Source organism: Nannobrachium achirus (assembly GCF_963921795.1).
Source record: "Nannobrachium achirus genome assembly, chromosome: 22".
Classification (NCBI taxonomy): Eukaryota; Metazoa; Chordata; class Actinopteri; order Myctophiformes; family Myctophidae; genus Nannobrachium; species Nannobrachium achirus.
The window spans coordinates 16,686,361-16,692,514 of NC_137829.1; positions in this window are offsets into that span (position 1 = coordinate 16,686,361).

The following is a 6,154-nucleotide window of genomic DNA, read 5'->3' on the forward strand; positions in this document are numbered from 1 at the left end:
ATTGTGTAGACTTCTTGTAAATTAAGTAATGCAGATGTTTTACAATAAAGTAACTCTTAGCTTTCTCAAGAGAATTCTCAAGAGAATCTATAAAGGTCCATTCGGTTACCAACTCTCCATCATTTAGCTGGGGACCACCTGGAATCCCCTCAAGGACAAACCAAAAGTAGAAAGTACGCATTATGCAGAATGTACGGTACCATGTCACATGTTTTAAAATGTTTAACAATCTTTTCAAAATAGCAGATGTACAAGCTCACAATGCGTCACAATTATGAGTTAGTAGATCGGCCATTTTCAAATGGTCTAAATGTATATAGGGCTGAAGTGTGGGTAATGTATGTATTGTAATAACAATAATAAAAATCTAGTAACTAAAGTTTTCAAATAACTACTTAGTTACTTTACATCACTACAACTAGGGCACAGTGGTGGCTGCCTCTGCACACATGCACGCACGCACATACACGCAGAGAAACACTAAATACACCAGAATTTCCCTCCAGGAGTCAATAAAGGTTTGGTTTCATCTTATTATTCTTGGGGACACATACGGGTAATTCGGGGCTTGGCGGAAATCCGCCATTGCTTTTCCATGTGTAAACACACACAGCTTTCTTTCTCCATTGGAATTGCATCACGTACCGTACCGGGTTTATTTCGTTGTAGCGCACAATTTGTTGAAGTATTGTAGTGCAGGTGATTGCAACAACCACCAACATAATGAAAAGTGAAAACGGGACCGCCAAATATTCGAAACTTTCCACGAGTCTATAATATAATAGGCCTATATATAATATATTCTTTGAGACACATTGCTTTCCTGACCGGGCAAATGCGTGTTTGAGTGAGGACGCAAACATCTTTTTAAACACAACACAAGTTAAAGTAACCAGAGTGCAGCGCTCTGCCCCTCGTCTGTCTCCTTCCCTCTCTCTCTCTCTCTCTCTCTCTCTCTCTCTCTCTCTCTCTCTCTCTCTTTCTCTCTCTCTCTCTCTCTCTCTCTCTCTCTCTCCATCCAGCTCACACACACACACAGCACACACATGCACACACACACACACACACACACACACACACACACATGCATGCATGGACGGATTAACCCCTGCGAGGGCCCCTGGCCAATAATTCTTTAGGGCCCCCCCACCCTCCACCATAGCCCCCCCTCCCTCCAGACGCACACTACCCAGCTCAGATTTTAAGCTATTACGATCATCTGTGGGCCAAGAAAGCACCTGAACAGAGGAGGGGGCCACTCATTTGATTTGTAATTAACGTACACATGTAATTTTAGTAAATTGTCAATGACCACGAGGCCCAGTTCCCCCAAGGGCCCCTGAGAGCCAAGGGCCCCTGGCAACGGCCCCACCGGCCCAATGGTTAATCCAGCCCTGCATGCATGCATGCACACACACACACACACACACACACACACACACACACACACACACACACACACACACACACACACACACACACATACACACACACACACACACACACACACACACACACACACACACACACACACACACAAACAAACAACACAATCAACTGCCGTAGCTGAATGGTTAGGAAGCCCACCTGTGGAACCAGAGTCTGGCTGGTTGAGCCAAGGGCCCCTGGCAACGGCCCCACCGGCCCAATGGTTAATCCAGCCCTGCATGCATGCATGCACACACACACACACACACACACACACACACACACACACACACACACACACACACACACACACACACACACACACACACACACACACACACACACACACACACACACACACACACACACACACACACACACACACACACACACACAACAAACAACACAATCAACTGCCGTAGCTGAATGGTTAGGAAGCCCACCTGTGGAACCAGAGTCTGGCTGGTTGTCCCAGGTTCGATCCCAGGCCAGGGTAGCAATGTCAATGTGTGTTCCTGAGCAAGACTCTTAACCCCTAATTGCTCACGCGCTCCTTTGTGGGCAGCGAAACAGCTGGGTTGGGCTGAAAACACTGAATTTCCCTCGCGGGTGGAAATAGGTCTCTATTATTACACATGAGCACACACACGCCTATTTGCACATGCACACACATGCACGACCAGGGGCTTTACTCACTTTTAATCTACTGTCCAACATTATGGACGCCCCAAAGCTGACCTTCTCTAGCTGGTTGAGGCACGTCAAACACTGCTCAGTGACAACTCAAGAAAGGTTCCATGGGGATGATTTGTCCAAATGAGCTCTAGTTTTTACAGGGAGAGGACGGGTGAGATTCATAGGCCTATACTCACTCTGCCACTTTCATTTAAATGTACAATGTTCAGGGGTCATCATGTTACATGGACAATGTGTCCGTAGATTTTCTTTTTTGTACACCATTGCAATGTTTTTATTTTGATCATAGAATTACTGAATGGCAAGTCCTGGTTTTCTTCAGATATGTATGACGCTATGGCATACTAAGGCGGAGTCTTCTGGTAGTCGTGGTTCTCAAATGTTTCATTTGCAAGGACCCCCATAACTTACAGACTAGCTCTTTATGTGTTTCTGGTAATGTTATTGTCCAATCATTTCTGTCCATGGCAAAAATATAGAATTTTGACAAAATGTCCACCACAGGATGTGGATGTGGATTTTACAAAACAAAACAAAACAAACAACTGTATTAAGAGAGAAAACAAACATGTCAAGGCTAAAAGGACAAGGATTAAAACAATAAGCTATGACTAGAGAGAGAATAGAATGAAGCAAGTCTGAACAGGCGGGTTTTGAGAGGTTTTGAACACGGCAAGGGTAGGGGCAGTCTTGATGTGGAGTGTGATCGGGTTCTTTTGAGTCATTGGTCAACTTCTCTTAATAACTCCACCTACGGTTACTACTAGACCATGTCCCTGGCTGTCCAGAGGCAGCATTTGTCCAGTCCAAACAGCCTGCACTGAAGCCCCTGCAGCCTTCTTAGAAGATACAGAACAGGTAAGTCAGCTAAGGAATATAATTATGAAGTGGATGTGCAGGGAGGGAGTTGAGTGCTTTCTTTGTCTTTTGTCTGTCTTGTTCTTTATTCTAACCTTGTATAGCACTTAGGGCAACATTTGGTCATTGTAAATGTGCTTTATAAACTACAGAGGAGAATACTAAATGTACACAGACTGACTGGAAACAAATCAGATATACAAATGATGAATGACAAAAGAACATACAGTATGCAGCTGATCAATCAGTGAATCAAATCAATACAAACTAACAGACCCCACAATATGACAGTCTACAGAGCCATGCACAGACACGTTTGAGGGTCAGGGGTTCAAGCTAAAGGGACTCTCTAACTCTACTCTGCTCATTCGACCACCACCCATTATCACACCAAGACATATACAGTATATATGTCACAGTGTTTTTGAGATTCAGTGAGATTGAGACCAGGAGCACTCGTTTTTGGGTGCGAGGTGGAGCAAGCGGTGTCTCCTTCCGGGGACTGCAGGTGAACTACAAAACGAGACCCGAAAATACATCTAACGCACTAACATACTCTATATCTTTTTTTTACTAGGTGTGGCTGTCTTACATTGTGTCAGTCACATCAATAGTAATTTATGTCCATTTGAAGTGTTAAACACTGCTGTATCACTGCTATAGCCCCACAACTTCGTTTTTTCTTTCAGTGTGACTGTTCTAATGGCTGATCCTTGAATAGTGTTTATGGCACATTTTATTTGCTTTATGGCAAGTAAACACATTATGTATTATTATTTTGTTCAGATTGTAACAACAGTGTGCCTGTGGCCTGTGGGGGTCATGTCAGGTCCCTGGTGTGATCATTCGGACCAGTCCACACATGTTACGTTTGTGACCTCCTCCATCGACCCACTGTCCACCCTGACCCTTCAGGACAATTAAAGTCGACAACACGATGTTAGTGAACAGACTGAAGAACCGTCTGGAATTCTCTGCACAGGCCTGAACTAGTTGAAACATTACAAGCCTACATACTTCGTCCACTGGTGTGTCCCCAGGGGCAGAGAGGGAAGGGGAGGGGAGGGGAGAAAGACAGTTTAAAGGACGACGTCACCACTTTTCAACCTATCTTCATATATTCACAATAAAATTGCAAAATATATATATATATATATATATATATATATATATATATATATATATATATATTAAGGCTGGGACTTTAACTGATTAATTGCAATTAATTAATTACAGAAAATTAACGCGATTAAAACAAATTAACACATTTTAATCGCACTTAGTTTTTGCACCACAGAACCTTTAGTTTCAGGCATACCGATCATGGCGATGCACCAACCAAGAAGAGACAACAAACGCAAAGGGAGAGGTAGCCGATCAGAGCGCTTTGCTTGGCCCAGTGGATGCGAAATTTAGATTTAAAAAACGTACTTGTTGATTCACTCGTACATCAAAATGTGTTTTATTTGAAAAAAAATGCTTCTCAGGTCAAATATCAATGTGCAATTAAGATGCGATTAATTGCGATTAATTAATCACAGAGCCTGTAATTAATTAGATTAAAATTTTTAATCGCATCCCAGCCCTAATATATATATATACTGTATAATACAATGTCTGCCTCTAATATTTGACAATTTGGCCAATGTTTAATTTGTCATTTTAGACGTATTAAAAAGTCCTTAAATTGCCACTTTAGAAATGTGCAGAGACCCTCTATCCACCTGCTTCCGTGGGAGTTTACTGGAGATTATTTGGACCTGTTTGGACCACACTTCCGGTTTAACAGCAGACATACAAGCTCACGTCGCATCGCAAATGCAGCCTGTTGTGAGCTTGCAAATCACACTCGGCTGCGGCGCCGGAAGCTCGGTACAGCGTCTGCGCAATGCACTATGGGGCGTTGGAAACTCGTGGATACATTTAATTTTATGTTGGTGTATTTACTATTGAGTGAGAAAACAATGTTGCACATTAAGTTAATCATCTGGGAACCCCCCAAAATAATTTGGGGACCCCCCTGGGAGTCGCAACCCACAGGTTGAGTACCGCTGCTCTATGGTAGTGGGTTAGGGTTAGCGTTAGGGTGAGTGGCAGGGTAAGTGGCAGGAGAGGAGAGGAGAGGAGACATACACACGGCATAGTATTATCGTGTGTCATAGCTGGGGGGGCAGAGTCTGACTGGAATGTTTTCCTTGACTGGACATGATCCAACACAACACAATGACCCGATGTTATCTGATGTATCCACCTGGTAAAAGACACTATTACATTTTCTATAGAATTAAACTTATCATATCAAAATATGAAAGGCATTCATTCATCAATGATGTTTATAGAACACACTTATTGAACTGAATCCAGTAGGCTACAGCAGGAGTATATCAATGCCATTACAGCTTGGAAGTGTGCTATATTATCATGCAAGGATTTACACACTGACACAACCCAAGCCTATCCTATTTTCAAACCTACAGAAGAAAAAAAGAGAAAAAACAAAAAACAGTTTAAAACATGGCAAAGAATACGGAGCTAAAGCAGTGTGTAAATCCTGCATGATGTTAAATAGCACACGGCACTTCACCAAACGATGACTTCGATCCTGCCGTACTCAAAACTCTGGTCTCTAGTCTAAACTTGAATTCACTTCATTGATAAACATTATTGATGACTTAATGGCTGTTGGTTTTTGATATTATGTTAAGTTTAATTGATCATATCTTGTAATTGTGTCTACTATGCGATTAAGTATGTAAACATATTTTCTAACATGGAGGGAGAGGGAGAGATCTCCGATTTCAGTGGTGCTTGTGCAACTTGTGTGCATGCATTAAAGATATAAGGCTAACCCTGACTCTGATTATAAACCAATTGAACCCCAGCTTCTATATTCTAGGCTTGGGGGACGCGTCATGTTGCGATGAGTTGTGGGCTTGTAGTGTTTTGGTACTCATAGATTGGCATTTTTTGGCAAAGAGATTTGGTGTAGACTCAAAAGGTGGTCAAATTACAGAGCAAACTTGGGTCCTGTTTTAGTCCAGAGGGTCTCCCAATTTTTGGCCTATGGAGAAAAATGGAGTGCAGAGCCAAATGTCAAGTTTGTGTGTCATCCTAGGAGGAGGTGAGAGGGAGAGAGGGAGTTGGACATTCCAGAGAGACAGACGAAGAGAGG